Raw genomic sequence first — 22,324 nt, forward strand, 5'->3', positions numbered from 1 at the left:
CTTTCGTTTTTCAATTTGAAGATCTCTACATTGGATCAAAGCTGACCGATGACTTCTTATTATAGTTAATGCCCTGTAAGGTGAACAAAAACGTTTATTTATTATGTTTTTTTTTTTTTTTTTTTTTCTGTTTTTTTTTTTTTTCTGTTTTCAGTCAATATTCTGAAAGAGTAATAAGGAGGAACCAAGGTTATAGCGGTAATCAAAAGAATGCAATCCAGGGACAAAGACCAGGCATGGAAAACAAACATACACAACAAATACAATAAAGTAACTAAAATCATACATACAAAGTAACATAAGCAAATGAACAATTCGGCCTCCACTAAAAACTGGGAGCATGGACCAGGTGAACCGGTAGGGCAAGGTCCTTTTCTTTTCTAGAAACACCCGCCGAGTTGTTCACAAAAAATCAAGTCTGGGTAGACAAACCAGAAACCGGATACTGCAGACACTATGAAGTCAGCCTCATATCTTGACCTACACATCGAAATCGATGGTAAAGGAAAACCATTGACCAAACTTTACGAAAATCGTGATGACTTTTAATTCAGAATTGTCAACTTTCCTTTCATCTGTGGCAACATCCCTTCGGCTCCTGCGTATGAAGTGTTCATATCACAACTCATAGGTTATGCTAGAGCTTGCCAGACTACGCAGATTTTTTGTCTCGCGCTAGAACTACAATATTGAAGTAATCACTACATACGTTTTATGGTCGTCATCATGAACTCGTGGATCGTTATGGTGTATCCATCAGCACCATGAAAACTGATTTATTAAACGGGTCTTAGTTTTCCTTTCCTCGTTTGTCTACCCCGGACTTGACTTTTTATGAGCAGCTCGGCGGATGTTTCTAGAAAAGCAGAGGACGCTTACCCTACCGGTGCACCTGGTCCATGCTCCCAGTTTTAGTGGAGTCCGAGATGCTCATTTACTTTTGTTACTTTGTACGTATGATTTTAGTTACTTTATGTTCTTTGTTGTGTATGTCTGTTTTCCATGTCTGGTCTTTGTCCCTGGATTACATTCTTTTGATTACCGCTATAACCTTGGTTCCCTTGATTACTCTTTTAAAGATAATACTTCATCTTTGTAGCGGAAACTGAGATTAAAGGATCTAGCCAAACTATATTCTTTCTTTCGGATCAAATCAGCTATAAAGTCAACCTCATAAAAGTAAAGGAATAGGTCAGCAAGTAAAGGAGCACAATTTGTTCCCATTGGAATGCCGACCGTTTGTTGAAAAGCATGTCAACCACATTGTCGATTAACACTTCCAACATATGGAAACATCTTCCTCTTTATATTTGGAAGATGATTTTGAATTATTTCTTACAAAGTATGACGAATCTCTACCAAGAACTATATATTTGTATCTACGTGTACCATTTTTTTCGAAAAAAAAAAACAACAGTGTATAATGTTTTAAGTCGAGATTTTAACTGAGTATTGGGAATAGAAGTATCCAGTTTTGAAAATCATAGATTTGAATGATATTATATGCAGATAATAGTCTTGAACTGATTGTCTCCAAATGATCTTTCGACTTTTTCAAGATCCACATTGAATTAATACCACTACGGGAGTAACAAGTGTTGTGGTAGGACAGCAGACCCTCTTTGACCGTTGTAAGCAGAGATGTCAAAAGTTTTGAAAGAGGTTTGGTGGTACATTTTGCAGATTCAGCTATGAAAGGCTGATTGTATAGATTGTGGAGTTTAGGAATCCAGTACATAGACGGTAAATCACAATGATCGTTATTGGATGGAGAGACCAAAAGAGGATAACACATATTTATGGTTTTCCACAATCTCTTCTTTGGAGAGTGTGGTAGCAGTATAGGTCTAATCACAGGTATTATTTTTTACGTCTACCTCCGATAATACACATTTGTTGTAAAACTTTTGCAGACAAAAACAATGTTGTTTTGGGCTTTGTCTGCTGGTACGACAACATATTTGTCATGTATAGTAGACAATGTTTTTGCTACATCGGGGTCATTGAAAAGTGATGTATCTTTGGCACTCATTTACATACTTAAAACTTTCATTCGTTTCAAAATTAAAGACCTCACGGCCTTTAACCATTCTATTAGAGAATCAATCTCTTCTTGTTATCATTTTTACCATTTTCTTGCATAGTCCTCGGCGGCATCTATAAGAATTTTAAAGTTATAATTCCAATTTATGGAGCGTGGTACAGAGTAGTGGGTCCTATAGAAAGGATATTACGCAGAGATTCGTTTTCGATGGTGGTAAAAAACCCCTAACGACGTAACCATAAGGACCATATTTGAATGGAGAGTTTAGCCTTGAAGTCCTCAATCTCGAGGTTCTGCAATAGCTTTTTATAATTGAATATTTTGGATGCAATGGGTGAAGTATAGGAATATGAAATAATTGGTATGGATTTGTCTTTGAAATATGAGGGAATTTGTTTGTGATGTCTTTGTGATGGAGGATGTTAGCCAAATCAATTGCATCTATACCTTTGTTGACAAACGGTAGTGGAAGAAATGATCGTTTTTCCTCATCCTGATTTTTCACACAAACTGGTTTAAAGTGTCTGTAGAAACAAATATCCAAAATGATGGCAACAGGTCTGTATAATGATGAGGTGGGGTCAGAAAAAGGAGTGTCAAGACTTGTTTTGTCAAAGGAGTGTATTAGAGTGAGAGGCATAGAATAAAGTTTGGTTCTAACGTGATAAAGTCCAAGAGTTTTTTGTATGAAAGGAAGGAGACCATCCATGGAGACACAGTGTAACTTAGGTGACGTATAGTGGCGATGGCCATGACTCCTTTCCTGTCTTGGATTTTTGTCAAATAAATTCATCACATTTATGTTATTTTTATATTGGCTTGAAAGGTTTCCTATTCTTTTGATTACATGCTGGGGTTGTCAGGCTATAATACGGAAAAACTGACCGCAAACCATAGTGGTGCACCGTGTTCCTCGCACGTTAAAGAACCCAGCTGTGGTATTCGATAGGAGTAGGAACCTTTGCTCCGCCACAGGAGGCTAAATTGAACGACCTTACCCATCCCCCCTTTTTCCAGTGGCAATCAAAATTTGTCGACCCTATTATCCTTGTGTTCGATCCTTTTTATTTTATCTCATGTTCATTTTATCATCCATTTCATGTTCATTGTCTGAATATAGCTGAAATATTGCTGCTCGGACGTTAAACCCCAACAAACAAACAAACAAAAAATATTCTTTTGACGTTGTCATTGCGTCCGTAAGGTATTGCAGTACCTAGTCTGCGTATCCAGTATTCCTCTCTTTCCTTACGATAGTTTTTACTTAGAACGGGACTGTTTGTAAGATGGTATTTTTTTTCTAAAATACGAACTTTCATAGAGAGGATTGAATGATCTTGTTGATTAAAGTGTTGATAAACTGTCGGGAATTTGGTGGTGTTAATTCACGAACGATGATCGCACATTCTTTTGTTTAATCGTTCTTGCGTTTCTCCGACATATACTAAACCACTATAGCTGCATTCTAATCTATATATCAAGTTTGTTGAAAACATGTAAAGCTGTAGAGTTGTTACCCTTGAAAAGTGAAACATGACATTTTTTAGACAATATCTTGAAAACTTTAATAGATAGAAAAAACAAATATGAATGAAATGATCCTAATGAGTCTCCATTGCGTCAAAGGAAAAAAAATGACCTTTTGGAGTTTTCAGCAAATATCTTAAATCTATGATAGAAAGGAAACATATTTTAAAATGAAAAAAAAAAAAAATGAAAAAAATAATCCTTATGATAAGGCCTTAAAATATCTCTTTTAGCTTAAAACTATTGGACGGCTGAATGTTAGAGTTATTGCCATTGAAGTGCAAAAAATGAACCAGGTGAACGATTCAGGTTCTTGGGAGCCTCTAGTTTATATCACACAATTATTCCCACTTTAATAAATTTAATAATGGTTATATCAATACAAAATATTTAAGAAAAAACATTAAGTTATTAGACATTTTGTAACTTTAAGTGTTCATATTACATTAAATATCAAGAATATTGTATTGAAATTTTATTGATCATTTAAAAAATGCCATGGTTACCATTTCAAAGTATATTTTTCTTAATTTCAGGAATATACTATTTGTATTTTTTTTTAAATTATAGATTAAACTTTGATGTATATGGTCTATATTTTGAAATAAACCACAAACAGATCAATTTTTCACTTTGTTACAAACATTAAAAATGTCTATCCAGAGCTTGCCGAAACTACGCAGATTATTTTGTATCTCGCTAGAATTCTATCAAAAGGACTTCTGGAACAAGGTTATGTTGCTACAAGATTGAAGTCATCATGAACTCGTGGATCGCAACGATGTATCAATCTACGCCATGAAAACTGATTTGTTGAACGTATCATAGTTTTCCCTTCCTCTTTCGTCTGCCCCGGACTTTATTTATTATGAACAACTCGGCAGGAAAAGCAAAGAACGCCTACCCTACCGGTGCACCTGGTCCATGCTCCCAGGTTTAAGTGGAGTTCGAGATGCTCATTTGCTTTTGGTAATTTGTATGCATGATTTTAGTTACTTTATTTTATTTGTTGTGTATGTCTGTTTTCCATGTCTGGTCTTTGTCCCTGGATTCCGTTCTTTTTATTACTGCTATATCCTTGGTTCCTCTGATTACTCTTTCTAGTATCTTATAATCCCTTATTTAAGAATACGACACACACATTTAATCTTGTTTAGTCTTACAAAAAAGAAGTACTATGCTAACTTTTACAAAACCTAAGAACAGCAAATGAATCAACTTAGATGTGTTATGAGAACAAGTTCCTGCATCTGGTAAAATTACCACTGAAAAACACTTTAGCAAATAAATCTAAGGTCAACGGTTTACATAGCAACCGAATAAATGCCAAGAAAATTCATATCATTTTTTTTTAAATTGAGCAATATTATTGGCTCATATACCAAATTTGGTGAAAATCTGACACCTTTGATTTCCAAGCCCTTCCTTTTTCGTCTTCCACTTTTGATGAACAACTCAGTTAATGTTTCTAGAAAGACAGAGGACAATTATCTTACCCGCGCATCTGGTCCATGCTACCGAAAACCTCATTTACTGTTGTTACCTGTATGTAATATTTTAGTTACTTTATATACTTTGTTGGATCCAGCAGCAGATATTGTTTATCCAAGTGGTTTTTGTTTTCTTATATTTTTTTTCAGTTTGCTTCTGAAGAATTATCATCGTTAATGATTTTTTTATACTTTTTATACTGCTGTTCATACCTGGTATATGCTCCCAGTGTTTCGTGGAATAAGATTCGTTCATTTGTTTTTGTTTTTGTTTTGTACGTATTATTTTGGTTATTTTATGGTTCTTGTTGTGTGTGTCTGTTTTGAATGCCTGATTTGAGTCCCTATAAAACGTGTTTCTGGTTTTATTGGTTCCTTTTATTACTTTTTAATGATTTATCCCCGAAATGTAACGTTTCCATGACCTTATTTATTGTTTTTTTACCAGCAAAACAAAAAGTGATAGTGAGCTTCAATTGTAATTTTCGGAATTATATCATTTTTTTAGATGTTATTCAAACACAAACTTGATAATATTCAGTATAAAAGTAATATAACATATATTGTCTGCAGCTAATGGTGGTATTTTCAAGAAGTAAATCACGGAAACTCCAGTTTATCATAAATTACCACGGGTTGACCATTGATGTCGCACTTATTTTTGCTCGAACTAAATATAACATGTAGTGGCTTGAAGTTCATTTATCAGTATAAATGATTTATCATGTACATTAATTGTCTATACAAGTTTAATTACAAGTTTGTAGGCAAGTCGATGTGGCGGAAATATCTTTCTTAAATTAATGAATTGTTTTAAAGATTCATTGAACTAGGACCTATTTTAAACATTTGAAGTGCTAACAAATCATGAACATTTTTGTTGAAGGATTGTGAGAAGGGTTGGGGAGGGACCAATGACTCATTTAAACATTTAAAGACTTTGAACAATTTTTAATTGATTATGACAAATTGTAACAAGTCCTCGAAAGAAATGACCCCAAAAGTAAAAATTGTGAAAAAAAAAAAAATAATAATAAAATAAAATAATAATAATAATAATAATAATAATAATAATAATAATAATAATAAATACAAATAAGCCATACTGTTAGTCACGCATAATATTTTCAGAGGTTATGGCATTTAACAAAGAAGGGTAATGCATGGTTAGCTAAACCCAATGACTACATACATGCAAAGGGAAATGACATTAAATGTTGAAAAATGAAATAAAAGTTAAAACGAGATCTTAGACAATTTGTTATTATGTACGACTAAACTTTTGAACACAGAAACGAATGTTGTAAAAGGAAATGAATGTTGACATGAGATCTTTTACCCCTCCCGTGTCATTCCCAACTCTATCCGACCGTATTAGGCGAATAAGAAAACGAATGTTGAAAAAAAGAAATGAATAATATATCTGACCCCCTTTCGAGTCCATTGCGATCATTTCAACTCTGTCCGACATAATATGGCGAAAAAAGAAAATGAATGCTACCATAATATCTTCGACTCCTCAGAAGTCGATTGCGACCTTTCCCAACTATGTCGACCAAGAAGGGCAAAAAAAAAAGGAAATGAATGTTGAAAAAAAAGAAATTAATGTTAAAATTAGAGTCTGACTTCTCCCGAATCGATTGCGATCATTTCCAACTCTGTGCGACCTAAAATGGCGAATAAGGAAATCAATGTTGAAATACGATCTCTGACCCCTCTCGAGTCGATTGCGGCCATTTCCAACTCCATTGGAGAATAGAGAAATTAATGTTGAAATGAGTTCTTGGTCCTTCCCGAACCCCCCTCACAATCCTTCCTCGAAAGATTCTTAATGATTTGTTAAGACTTTAAAATACTTCATTTGTAAAAAAACACCATTTGGATGTTTTCTATGATAATTTCCAATTCTGTATTTGAATGTTGAAAAAAGGAAAAGGAGAAAACTTGAACTCTGGCTTTTTTATAGAGTTATTTATGTTTTGCTAATAACCACAATATTGGCTGATGGGCTGTGTTTCATACATTAAGAATAACTGGTTTATTTCATTGTCCAGAAAAAAAATACAAATATAAAGATATCAGTGACATGATGACATGGCAAACATCAAAATGTGCTTGAATAATATAATTAACTGATAAAAGCAGAAAAAAATCACTCTGCACTTTCTATATTTACCCACACCCCCCTCCCCTCAAAATCGTATCAATGAAGTTAAAAATCATATATGCACAAATCAAAAACAAAACTACATTTGTTCCTTGTCACTCAAAGTCTATGGGCATTTAGTTTAAGGGTTTTATTTCTATAGATGATTAATGGATTTTCCCATAAAGGCAAAAGTAAGGAAATGCTTATATCAGAGCAAAATATATTTTTACTTCACTTCGTTTTGAGGTTTTCTCAATGTTTGGATTAGCAAAGTTCCCGAAACATTTTTCTATGTTGATGCAATATCTGCACAAAAAAATATTTATTTAACGTAAACTGTAATTCCGTATAAAAGCAAGTTTGGGAGGGCTGCCTCCGCCAGACAGAAGAGGAACAGTTTACAAACAATTTATAGTGAAATGAATTATTTTTCTTTGTTTGTGTATTGATTCTAATTCTAAATTCTAAAGCCTCATATCTTGACCTACACTTAGAAATTGATGGTAAAAGAAAACTATTGACCAAACTTTACGACAAACGTGATGACTTTTCATTCAGAATTGTCAACTTTCCTTGCATCTGTTGCAACATCCCTTCAGCTCCTGCGTATGGAGTGTTCATATCACAAACCATACGTTATGCCAGAGTTTGTCGAAACTACGCAGACGTTTTGTATCGCGCTATAACTCTAATAAATAGTCTTCTGAAACATTGTTATGTTGCTACCAGATTGTAAACATCTTTCTCTGTATATTTGGAAGACGAAATGGAATTATTTCTTACAAAGCATGAGGAATCTCTACCAAGAACTATATATTTGTATCTAGGTGTACCATCTGTTTTGGAAAAAAACAAGGATATATAATGTTTTTAAGTCGGGATTTTAACTGAGTATGGGAAATAGAAGTATACAGTGTTGAAAAATCATAGGTTTTAATGCTATTTTATTCAGATAATAGTCTTAAACTGATTGTCTCCAAAAGATCTTTTGAATTTTTCAGGATCCACATTGAATTAATACCACTACGGGAGTAACAAGTGTTGTGGTAGGACTGTAAACCCTCTAAGACAGTTGTGAGTATAGAAGTTAAAAGTTTTGAAAGAGGTTTGGTGGTACATTTTGCAGATCCAGCTATGAAACGTTGTGTGTATGGATTCTTGTGAAGTTTAGGAATCTAGTACATAGACGGTAGATCACAATCATCGTCCTTGGTAGAGAGACCAAAAGAGGATAGCACATATTTATGGTTTTCCACAATCTCTTCTTTGGAGAGAGTGGTAGCAGTGTAGGTCTTATCACTGCTATTATTTTCTACGTCTACCTCTGATAATAAACATTGGCTATTAAACGTTTTTTTTATAACGTATCTCTTTATCATTACTTCTGAGTCTATCTGATGGTCGATGTGTTCTAAACTGTCGTTTAGCGTCTGCTTATACATTATCTCTCTAGCGTGTCTTAAGCTTGTTTCTGTATTATTTAATCTAACAGTCTGAAATATATCTAATGCACGCAACATATACCGCGATTGTAACGTGGGTGCCACAAACTTCATCATTTCATTTAAAACGTACTCAAAAGAACATATTTATGTCTATTTGGTATAAAATATGTTATTAGTAATGTTCTGGTTATATTATTTCAAATGAGTGTCACAAACTATAACTTGTTTACATATATATTAACTATCAATAATGTAATTAACAACTACAGTATGTAATGTAATTCTTCGTAAAACGAATTAAGTAACACAGCAAAGTTCAACTTTAAGAATACTGCCTTCAATATGGTAAGTTTTTTATATTGTTTTTGAAAGGTTTTAGACTGCACTGCACCTTGGCTTTGAGTCATGGTTTAAAAACAACCAATATCTTGCGATATGTTTAAATTTCTTACCTTGTATGTAATAATTAGTTATCAAGAGATGATTAGTGGTTATTTCCAATGAAAAATACTTTTTTATTGAAAAGAATAGTAATTTATTTATCAAATGTAATCTATAAGTATATTTATCATCATGAACGTTTTACACAACTATTGTGATATAAAGTCTAGCTATAAATCGAAAAAACATGTATGAACAAAATCATGTTCACAGTATTGCAATTTAGTCTGTATTATTAACATTTCAAACAACACGTTATTTAGATTAACTGTTGAATAATCAATAGATGAACAATGGAATTCCATGCAAACAGAAAATAAAACGCAGACGTAAAGTAGCACTTTGTAAGCTTTGTCTGAGGAAACAATTATTAACTTTTTACGGGAAACTTTATAATATCAGTGTGATTTGTATTACATGCATGGCTGATAATACACATTACAAACATATTTAAATGTGTAGTATAGTTAGGTCCTGTGTTTGAAACAAAATACAGGACCATTTAACGACAAAATGATTATTTCATTTTTTTTTTACTTTTAGATCAAAGAAATGAACTTTAATCGGTCGTTACTTGGTAGAGGTTATGTAGGCGTGGCAACAGTATGATTGGTCAAGGAAAAATCCAATACGCCTAACTAACAGAGGTTCAATCTTAAAAGGACCATATTCAATTAAGCGCATAACAGGAAAATATTACTAGACCTACACTTACCATCATAACTTCCACACTGATGTAGTAAGTATACTATTTGATTAACATATTTTATTACACGACTGGATCTTGAAGTTATCTGTTTTATTATATAGGTTGCAGTGATTTGCAGAATGTTCCCAGTGAAAAACAAAATCTAAAATTTACTCTGTGTAATTAATTGTTAATTTTACACTCGCACTTTCTCACGTCAACATGTCACAAATATCAATCCGCCGCTCACCCAATTTTAAATTCATGTTGAAAATATCAACGATTAATATGATAATAATTGGTTATCGTTAATTACCAGAATATGATCATTCCTGCCAACAACGAATTAAGATTTAACTAGTGCACAGAAACATTTCCGCACATCCGTTACATCTAGGCGTTCTTCGGCATTCCTGATCATATTTTGGTTGTTAAAGAATCAAAAATATTTAAAACAACACTGTTGCAATTCCTGGTTATCGATCTTTTTGAAAATTGTAGAGCTGTTAATAATTAAATTCATGCAAAGAGAGCAAAGATAATCCTATCAAAAACATTAAAGAATTAGTCCTTTGAAGTATTTTTAATGAGCCAATACTGTAAACTGTAAACAATATCGATTGTAAACAGTATGTTTCAAAAGAAAATGAACATTTTGCATATTGTTAAGAAAATAGAGGTATTTAGAAGAACTATTAATTTTTTCGTCATGTGTTTTTTTTTTTTATAATTATTATTAAAGAATGCAGTATATTTGATAGTTAATTTAGAAATGTAAATGTGAATGCTGAAGTATAGACTTCCAAATATTTTGTTTTACATGTTTCATATTGAAAACATATGAAGCAAATCGTGTGAACACTGTTCAATTAGGTGCCTTTTAAAGGAAAAATATATAAATGATCGGTTATCTATCGACGTAGTTAATATACTTAATCAATACCGATGTGGACTGAAATATTTTGGATTGTCTGCAATGTAAATTAAATAACAAGAAATAAAAAACGTATTTACACTATGAATAATTTTTATTTTTAGATTGGTTGGTTGAGGAACAGGCAATTTGGAACTTATTAAAGCTAAGTTATTGCTTACTAAACAGTTTTATTACAGTTGTTAATGCACTCATACACAATCGTCATATATAGTACCAAGACCGATCTATGCAACTAAGTTTACGATCATTTATTAATAAGTTAATAGTTTCAGATCATTTGTTCAACTGTCAAACAGTTTCTGTAAAAAAAATAGCGGCGGCATTCTGCAAACGAAATCTGGCACTAGTTTTTGATCTATCACAGATCAGTTAATATCATCCTTTAACCAGAGAAATTGTTTCGCTGATAAGTTCAGAGTCATATATAAACATATTATTAATAATTATAAGCTTATTCGGCTGTTAAAGGTAAAACGTGATTGACAAATATACAGTAGCGATCCCTTCTACCTACTCTTGAAATCCGTCAGAATCTGTCAGACAAAAAAAGAGGTCCATGACAGAAACTAGAACAAAATTCCTTACAGAGTCTGACCGATCCTGACAGAAACTGTCCTGGGTCACGACAAAGAAAAACGAAAAGCTGTTATAAACTGTCATACCATTGGACAGTTATTGATACCAGTTCAGTCTATGTTAGAACAGGAAGACTGGTTAAAAAATAGTGGACACAGTACTAAATAGTTGAATTTTTCTGTCTGATGTAATTTGGACTATTTTAATACTTAAAAGCAATAAATCATTAAAATTAATATTGAATTAACGACCTGTTGTCTGATGGTTTGATATAGCTATCATGTGGGTGACTATGACATATATATTCTAGTCAAAATACTTTAGATATGACATTTTCTTGCAAAATGTATGGGTGTGAGCACTTTCCAATTTCCAAAAAGGTATTTTCTCATTGTAAAAGTGTTCAATGTAAGTATCATGCTGGTAATTGGGACATATTTGTGATAGTCAAAATTCTAAAAAATACATATATTTGCAAAATGTATGAGTACGAGCACTTTTAATTTTCTTAAGAGTCTACAATTATTTAATAACATGTTACTTTGTTTTAAGTTTAACTAATATGTGGGTGACTACAACACACATATTTCAGTCACAACTCTATAAGAATGATATTTCTTGTAAAATGCATGAATGCAAGCACTTATAATTTCCATTACGTCTAAAAGAATTGAATATAATGGTTTATTTTTTTTTATTTCACTATCATGTGGGTGCTCATGACTGCGACACATACATTTCAGTCATAATTCTTTACAAATTACACTTTTTTTTGCAAATTGTACGAGTATGAACACTTTTATTCCCGATACAGCTCTTATATATATAAAATATATGAGGCTAAACACTTTAAATGTTAATAAGAGTATACAATTATTGTATGAAATGTCAATCTAAATTTCATTTGGTTGCGTGTGACACATATACTTCAGTCCAAATTACTATACATTCGACATTTTCATGCAAAGCATTTGTAATTTCGATAAGTCGAAGCTCATTGGATATGTGTTTGCAGAATCTTTGAGTGCGAGCACTTATGATTTCAATAAGGATCTTAAATTGTTGTATACAATGTATTTGTTTTAAATCTTACTATCATTTGGATGACTGTGACAAATATATTTCAGTCAGAATTATTTTAATTTGACATTTTTTTGCAAATATATGAGTGCGAACACTTTCAAGTGACGTAGCGCCTGGTACGGTAGATATGGCAAGGGTCGTACCAATATTGTCTGTTGGTACTGGATGTTGTACATTAATTGAAACATAGGGTAACAGCTAACTAGAATAAGTTAAAATATAACAAAGCTTCCTTCTCACCATACCATTTGAAAATATGTCATAAACTATTCTAATCAACGCAATTAAGAAGTTGAATATTACTGGCTAGGTGATGTTATTCAGATTGACAGATTGATGTCAAACATAACAGTTTCTAATTAGAGAGTTTCAAGACCCATGCTAGATTACGACATAGTTTATTTAAACCCCCGACAGATTCTGGCAAGGTGTGTCGCGATTTAGAACAGTTTCTGATTGTTTAGAACTTTTCAATGAGAGCAAACTCTCACAAAATCGAAGAGTGGTGAGGAATGTGCCAACTGTATATAGTATGTACGAAATTAGTCTATGTTATGGAGTTCTTTGCTCTTATTCGATTTCGAATATGTCATTAATTTATCTTTATTGCAGATTTGTCATTTATTAGGGTAAACAAAGATGACAAGAAGACACGCGACCACAAATAACGACAGCGCTATTAATAGTAAAAGTGTAGATTAAAACAAAATCCACAAAAATGAAAAAAAGTGTTATTGTGTTCAAATCGGGTTTAGTAATTCCTTCTACATCGTGATGGGCCTAAATGAATACGCATTCATGAAATTCCTTACGGAGGTGAAGCCTGAAATCGCAATGTTGAATGTCTGGACAGGAAGTTTAATTTAGTAATTCATCAATTGAGAAAGATTTAATGTGCGTGCCTCGAAGCTGTCCAGCAGAAACTATCGTATACTGCATTTTTGTTTTGCATGTGTCAAGTGTTGTTACTCGATCAATATCACAATGAAGATGACAGAGAAATATAAATGTTTACCACTTTAACAATGCTAAGGTAAGCCTTACAAAAAATAATCATATTCGTCCTTTATTTTTGTACTAACAACATGCGGCTATTATTGCAACATATATTTCTGAATATTTATTTAATTTTTTGGTAACAATTTAAGACAAGGTTGGAGACAAATTTCTATTTAAACTAAGAGCTTACAGTTAAAAGTTCGCAATTTCATAAGCCTTTTCTTTAACTTATCCTTTGTCGATATCAACTTGTTTTGTTTCGGGAGATATTTATTTGATTTGATGTAATATTAAGCAATTTGCTTTATATTGTATTGTAAGATTGTAAAAAAACACATACAACCCTATCACTATCTAATTTACGTTTAAAACTTTGTATGGCGTAAAATTTAGAACCTAGATGTAATTACATGGTAACTTTCTGTATAACAACTCTGTTTAAGTTTGACCTTTTACCTTTTGAACTTTTTGCGGATATATCAACCACATGGGCTTTGTCTAATTTGCACATTTTTATTTGAATTTCATATCTTAAAATATAATTTTAGATCTGGATGACACCATGATCATCATTTTGTAAATATGTTGACATTTAATAAGTGTATCCATCTACACCACGAACAATGAATTATTCAACTTGTTACAGTTTTCCTTCCTCTTTTGTCTACTGTAGACTTGACTTTTTTATGAGCAATTCGGTGGGTGTTACTAAAAAGCAGAGGACGCTTACCATACCGGTGGACCTGGTGCATGCTTCCAGTTTTTATGTATGAAGTCCGAGTTGCCCATTTACTTTTGTTACTTTGTATGTATTATTTTCGTTATATAATGTTTTCGTTGTGTCTGTCTGTTTTTCATGTCTGGTCTTTGTCCCTAGATTACATTCATTTTATTTACGCCAGACTCTTGATTAATATCTCATGGACATTTTTACATTTAAGAAGAGACTTAATTCTTTTTAAATAATAAGATAATTATATTTTATAATTCGTAGTATTTTAAGACCAAGACAACACGAACATCATGTTTGATGTCTTTGTTTAGATAGTATACATACATTACATCGCCATATTTCCTTTGAATTGTTTTGTTTGTTCATTGTCGTTGTTCGTTATTTGTAAACTTTGCGTTATTCCTTCCAGTAAATCGTCTAAATATTTCTTTAAGATATAATAAACGTTGAAACGAAATTTTGTTGTTTATTTTTTATCGAGTTTATATGTATCATACCAAAAAAAATCTAAATATTCCCACAACCGTCTTGAAAGTTGCCTCAAATATATTACGATATGAGTACATTGCGTAGAAGATACAAGTGTTAAGAAGTTGGTATTGTAACTTTGATTATTTTCCACCTTATTTGTTTAAATAAAAGTACTGATAATACCAGCAATTTTTAAATGCATGCATATTTTTACTAATTGCAATTACCTGTATATGTTTGAACCAATTATTAAATGGATTTCATATCTTAAGTGTTTTTTTTTTTATTTGCAGATATAAAGACGACATTTCTAGATGTTTAGCAGTCATCGGAATAATGCATCTTTTTATGAATAAAGTCAAACAATGTTTTTTTTTTCTAAGCAGAAATCGGAGAAACCACGATTACTAACTTCATTGTTCCCATGGTTTTACTATTGGTTCTTCCCCTCAGTTAGGCTTATTTTAGTTAATACTTATATTTTTCTGGATATTTATTTTTACAGTTGCAAAGAGCTAAATGTAATTGTAGAATATCACGTTAAAGTCATTAATGCGTGAAATGGGGAGGATTGTGATCATGCTAATATACTTTAAGCCCGCCGCATTTATTGAGCCTGCCCCAAGTCAGGAATTGCATGGCCACTGTACATATTGCTTCGTTTTCACTGTCAGTTTACTTTTATGTTGCTGGAGTCGATAGGGGCAACCGTTTGCTCTACCCATGTATATTGTTATTTTGGGCTAGCTGCAATATAACCCATTGTTTGAAAGTTTGCTCCTCATTCACTAAAGACGAATAGGTGGCTTTGAGCTGATATGTATCCCTCCCCATGGAGTTGTTCTCTCTTTTATGCATTCACTACATCCTGCGTTTTCAGACTAAAAACTGAGAATAATATACACAGAATATCTTAAATTCAACAAACTCAACAAAACCATTACAGAACAAAAAATAAACCTTAAACTAACAAACCAAAAACCACAGAAATAACAAACAAATTATAGATAACAAAAAATAAAACCGGCAAAACCAAACAACATAAAACAACCTAGAACGTATAAAAAAGTGGGGGCAATCCTCAGATTTGGTCAGTTATACGGAGGTATGGTACAGTCTTTAAAACCGACACAACAGTTCCATAATAATGTTATATAAAGAGTTTGATCACAATGAAAAATGATTTTATAAGTTTTGTGTGTCCTTCAATGTATTTATTGTATCAATTGTCACAAACAAATACTGAAATTGAAGGAGTATCACCATAGGTTATTGTGTATATGTAGAAAGACGGTTGATACAATCGATTTGCCATTCTCTAATGATTACATCCAGTTTTTCCTTTTGCCAGGAATTTTCATCTGTCTGATGGTACACGAATGTGATGGGCTACACTAAACATCTAAAAATCAGGCTTACCAAATCTCGTGAATATCACTTCTTTACAACATTTATAGCCGACCCAATAATTTTACGACAGTTGAAGTGTGGCTTTTTCCACTACAGGAACAAATTAAAGTAATGTGTCAAGGTCGCCCTGAACATGAACTACTCCTTAAAAACGCTCCCATTGTGTTCCAATATTATTGTAAACGGGGCAGAAAATCCTCATTCAATTTAGAGTGATGTCTGCACGTTGCAGTATACTACTTCCTATATTAATTTCTCATTATTTGTCTCTTGACTTTAAAATCATTTGTTCTGCTTTGGGCTGTTAAGATAGACCTTTTATTCTTACCAATCGTTTACCTACATTTATGGCGATAAACTGAAGATTTAAAAATCTTTGAGGCTCTGATCTAAAGCGTTTAGTGCGAGAGTTATTGTACATGTAATGTACCGTTTTTGTGTTGGTTAAAATGTCATATAGATGAACGTCCGGGAGTATCAATGTGATTAGTACTTAAATGACTTACATTACACATAGAAAAAAAAAGATGAATAAATGAACATTCAATCAATGTTAAGGGCATTATGAAACATTAACAAATACAATGTGCAGACCGAACGTTTTCATATATAAGTTGAACTGAAACAATTGAATTGAATTGAAAAGACGTGGATAATCTATAAAGTGTTATTTGCACTTTGACCAACGAAATATTATCTTTTCAATAAATTTAAATATTTGCACTGATGAAGAATTATTCTTTCTGAATTGTTATTATATTAAGATAAAAAAAACTGTCTCCTTAAACACGCTTGGTTAGAGACTCACATATTTCCAAATCTTCAGTTGAGATACAATGAATAATATCCGAAATGTTAGCAATGAAATGCTACGGATAAAGGATCAAATGTAACTTTAATCAAAACGGGATCAATTTGAAAGTCAGGATACTAAGATGAAATAAAAAACATGGCGAAATCCATAACTAACAACAAACTGGAAAGCAAAATGAATGAGTAACCTCTATTCCATTAATAAATATGCATTTGGGCCTAAAGCTTTGTAGGATATAAACCTTATTTATCTTTAGGAGTTATTAATGTCAAAGAAGGCCATGACAAATCACATGCATTTGTTCATATGTCATTGTTTGTAAAGAATTTGTAAAGTATTGATATTCTCGCAATTTTAAGTTAAATGCAGCACAAACATTAGTGTGATATTAACAAAATGGAAACTCCATGCTCGGGATCAGATTGAAAATAACTATCGGTGAATGGGGAATCAATGCTTTTGATTGTATTTTCTTTCACGGAAAACCACAACCCATGTTTTTATTTGTAGTTGTCTACTAGACATATTGGTCAAACTCGGTATCAAAGAATAATATAGGGAACCAAGGTTATAGCGGTAATCCGGTAATCAAAAGAATGCAACCCAGGGACAAAGACCAGACATGGGAAACAGACATACATAAAGTAACTAAAATCATATATACAAAGTAACAAAAGCAAATGAGCAACTCGGACTCATACCTGAGAGCATGGATCAGGTGCAACGGTGTGGGTAAGCGTCTTCTGATTTTCTAGAAACACCTACCCAGTTGCTCATAAAAAGTCAAGTCCTGGGTAGTCGAAAGAGAAAAGGGAAACCATGACACGTTGAACAAATCAGTTTTCAAGGCGCAGATGAATACACCTAACGGTCAACGAGTTCACGATGACGACCATAAAACATCCGTTGTAATGATTTCAATCTTGTAGCAATAAAGCCCTGTCATGAAGCTTATGTATTAGAATTTTAACGCGATTAAAAAAAATCTGCATGGTTACGGCAAGCTCTGAGATAACCTAAAAGTTTTGATATGCTCCATACGCAGGTGCTGACGGGATGTTGCCACATATGAAAGGAAAGTTGACAATTCTGAATTGAAAGTCACGATTGTCGTAAAGTGTATGTCAAGATATAAGGCTGTAGTATCTTATATATCAAGCTCTTTGGGGTAGATGCAATATATCAAATCCCCGAATTTAGGATTGTTTAAAAATAATACTTCACCTATATAACGCAAACTCATGTTCAAGGATCTAGTTAAACTATATTGTTTCTTTAAATCAGATCAGCTATAAAGTAAGCTCCATGAGACTGAAGGAATAGGTCAAATCATCATAGAAGTTACGTGTATTTATCGTATCGATTTTGATAAAGGGTCTCTTACTCTATAACGGTCTGCAAACGAATAAACAAAAAACAGACAAGATATATGTCAATCACCTGTCAGATATAAAGTTGATGGTTTGAACGAATTAAAAAGAATGTGCTAAGAGTAAATCGCATTCACGAAGAACAAGTACAAAGGTGTTTGCAGGCCGAACCAAAACGTTATGTATACGAACCGCTAACGATCTAGACGTATTGACAACTGATAGGAAATAAATTGAACGATTTCATAGCGAATACACAACGACTCTTACTAAATAATATATGAATTTATCACTTTTTATGAATAAGTGAACAAATTAAAGAAAATTGCAGGTCTTACTGTTTAACTGTTGTTCAATGTTGATATTTCTTCTTTAATTAGAGCTAATCCGAAAACAAAAACATGTACTACAAGAAGATAGTTTTACGGGACTGTATTATTGATACTACTTAATTAACAACCCACATTGCTACATGTGTGGTTAATTCTTCAATACTTAGTGTAATGAATTAATTACGGGAGTTTTCTCATTGATATTTGGGGTAAAAATGTTTCAAACTTTTCAAAAAAAAAAAAAAAAAAACTCTTAAAAATATCTACATCAATGTTAAAAACAAATCAGTATATATCATATCTACAGTTGATAAGATCATAGCGTGTCAGCAAAACCCACCCGTGCACTGAATGCGTAGAAAAAAATATATCAAAACTACCCAACTGAGATAAAAAAATGTCAGTTCAAGGCCACTTATGGGTCTTCAATGAACGAAGAAGTCTATTTACCAAAAAAAAAAAAAAAAAAAAAAAAAAAAAAAAAAAAAAAAAAAAGTTATTGTTAAATAATTGACTATTGAATATCAATTATGTAAAAAATATAAGTTTTCGTACATGTAATGTACTGTTTTATGATTAAAAAGTCATATTGCTGAACACCCGGTAGTATCAATGTGATTAGTACTTGAATGATGCTCTTCAATGTACTTTTTTTTTAAATTGTTATACAATCACAATAAATAACCAGATAACGATATATTAGTATGAACACATTTGTTATTAATTTAATATTATTAAACCGAAAACGTCCTGCTGTTTTTCAACTATTAGTTAAATCTTACCAAAATATTATACTCCAGTGCATATTGACCTTTTTCACAATAGTTAGGTTTCGTCCAATCACCAAAACTATCGATACCATTCGTTACAACTATAAAAAAATAACTAGTTGCCTTTAAAGAATGCATATCGGGTTTATTCATACAATCGAATGTATGTTAAATTTGTCTATATCAGAAAATTTCATTTAAAGATAAAATAAAAGGAAAAGAATGTTAAACCTATATTTTTCGATTCTGAACTCGTCATCTCAAACATACATGATCTACGCCAATCTAGAACTTATCAGCGTTGTGTCAAAACACTTCCATTGATCAGCCGGTTTAGGGAAGAGTAATCAAGGGAACCAAGGTTATAACGGTAATCAAAAGAATGTAATACAGGGACAAAGACCCGACATGGAAAACAGACATACACAACAAAGAACATAAAGTAATTAAAATCATACATACAAAGTAACAAAAGTAAATAAGCAACTCGGATTCCACTAAAACTGGAAGCCTGACCAGGCGCACCAGTAGGGTAAGCGTCCTACCGTAAAAAATCCAATAAATACTGTTTTAAGTCCCCAGAGTGTGAGAAAAACTGTCTCTGAATGTGTTTTCTCATTTTTTTCCATCTATACATCCTTTTTTCATTATATGAATGTATGGAGCTGAACACAAGGCAGAATTATCCCAATCTGGGGAAGCAGACCAATTATTAGATCGGCTACAGAATCCATATAGGAAAAAGATGAATCGGCTATGAGACAAGTCGGCCAAACATTGCTAACCCATAGATAGCAGAATATAATTATCCATCACAGTTGATATTGAGCATTACAGTCTGTTAACACATAAAAAACGGCCCGTGGACCCATAGATAACAGTGTTATCACATAGATAGAGACGATTGATTTGTATATCAAAGTGCTTATTTTCAGCAATGTGAAGTTGGTTACTTATTCGACATTCGTTTGATATTCAATTTGCATTCGTTTGATATTCATTTGATTTTTATTTCACATTCGATTGACATTAATTTCATTTTCATCAATTTCCAATTTAGATATAATTTGTATTTTTATATTCAAAATTAAAAAAATCTAAAAGATTACAGATCAATACTCGGATATCGATCCACAGAGCTCCAAAATTGTCGGTTTTCACATCAGACCTGTATATTTTAGCGACTTTTTCCCCCGTTAACCGGAAGTGTTTCAAGCAGCCACTATATAATATACACCATTACATGTTGATAATGTAAACAAAAAATACCACTAAGTGCAAAAGTATAAAGAAGGTCTTTCAACATAAAATTGGGGTCTTAGTTCATATTGGTTACGCCACGCTAGATAGTAGTATAATTTTTACCTCTGAAAATACAGGTGAGGGCCACAGGTGTTCTGTCTACCTTGGAGCTGGTGGGGCACAGTGGTCTAATGACAACAACTGGAATAATTAAAACAAAAAAGATCAATTTGAAGACAGAAGCTTTCGGTTTATATGTAACTGCCCAACTTGTTAGAATTTTATATCCATTTTCAGGTATGTCCTGTAATCTGTAAACATTACTGTATCGAAGTTGAGGGCCTCCTAACGGTGATTGCTTAAGAAATCTTTGCATTTGCACCGAAGTCTATATTTTCCTTAATAATTACTTCCGACAATAAAGAAAAATGTTGAGTACGAGTAAATAAATCTGTAAATTTGAGAAATGCTTTGGACTAATCATTACAAGTTAAGACCAATGAAAACAAAATGTGTCTTAACCGTTATAAAGACATTCCAAAAAACATCCCTTATACAATAATACAAATACAATCATTTAAATATATATAAATTGTCCATATTGCGTATGATTTCAAACAGACGGACGAACAACAACAACAACAACAAAACCTCTGAGTGGCAAACGAGAAATCACTTCATTACAAACCTACTGACATAACCCCTAATTAGTAATTAGTAAATATCATTATGGCCGAAGTTTTACAGTCGACATGAAGATTAGATAACCGATTTAAAGTTTCTGAATAGGACATTCCAGATAGACATTGTGTGATGTTAGTATATGTAATAAACGAATATTTTCTTTCACAATGGGGCAGATTTTAATGGTTAAGTGTGGTTACCATTCTTTTGCCCAGAAAGAAAAATAAAAGAAAAAGAAATAAAAGAACTAGGTTTCAAAAATTTTTCAAGTCCTACTGGCATTTTGCTTCATCATTTGTTTTTTTCGTATTCATCTGCGCCATGAAACTGATTTACTCAACGTGTCATAGTTTTCCTCTCCTCTTTCGAGCAACTCGGCGGGTGTTTCTAGAAAAGTAGAGGACGCTCACCCTTTTGTTGGACCTGGTCCATGCTGCTAATTTTTATTGGCGTCTGAGTTGCTCATTTGCTTTTGTTACTTTGTATGTATAATTTTGGTCACTCCATGTTCTTTGTTGTGTATGTCTGTTTTCCATGCCTCTGGATTACAGTCTTTTGATTACCGCTATAACCTTGGTTTCCTTGAGTATTCTTTCAAAGTAAGAACTTTTTTTAATTTATTGTACACACAATCATATTACAGAAACATGATCAATCGAAAACAAATTGCTATGAACCCGAACGGTAATAGGTTGTGTACAGAACACAGTTTTTGTGATCACCACAAATTCAGATGAGATTTGTTAAGATTCGTAAAACCAACATCTTAGCCTGTTGACACCTGGATATGGGAAAATTCGATCCTGGTTCAACTTTAAAAAGTGAGATTCTGTATCATTATTCTATCTTTATTTATCTCTGGGATGTCGTAAAAGGAGTCAACAGGAATATGGTAAACGGTTACTCCCTTCACACATCATTATACAAAAAAAATAATCTAACAGAAAAACTCACTTAATTAAATGTTTCTTTATATATGGATAGACAGCCAGTTAATCACTACAAATATTTTCTGCTGACAAAATGTTTTGTCAGATATCATTCTAATTCGTATTTTTTTTGTCATAGAAACATTTTTGTGATTGTAAAAAAAACCTGAAATAGATGCCTATCAGAAAT

The 22,324-nt window shown here is 32.5% G+C and overlaps 1 long non-coding RNA gene across 3 annotated transcripts; it reads left to right on the forward strand.

Annotated features, from left to right (window-relative positions):
• Positions 1 to 9,270: 9,270 nt before the first annotated feature.
• On the forward strand, positions 9,271 to 18,203 carry LOC148604019 (uncharacterized). Of its 3 annotated transcripts, XR_015916531.1 has the most exons (4): positions 9,272 to 9,835; positions 10,823 to 13,413; positions 14,053 to 14,184; positions 14,877 to 18,203. It is a non-coding gene; the product is annotated as an uncharacterized LOC148604019 (long non-coding RNA). The 3 variants fall into 3 exon arrangements; XR_015916532.1 differs by having other exon boundaries at positions 9,271 to 9,835; positions 13,928 to 14,953; XR_015916530.1 differs by having other exon boundaries at positions 14,053 to 14,953.
• Positions 18,204 to 22,324: the final 4,121 nt, after the last annotated feature.

This window comes from Perna viridis, chromosome 11 (genome assembly GCF_037379345.1).
Source record: "Perna viridis isolate PV_CMFRI_1.1 ecotype Kerala chromosome 11, ASM3737934v1, whole genome shotgun sequence".
Lineage (NCBI taxonomy): Eukaryota > Metazoa > Mollusca > Bivalvia > Mytilida > Mytilidae > Perna > Perna viridis.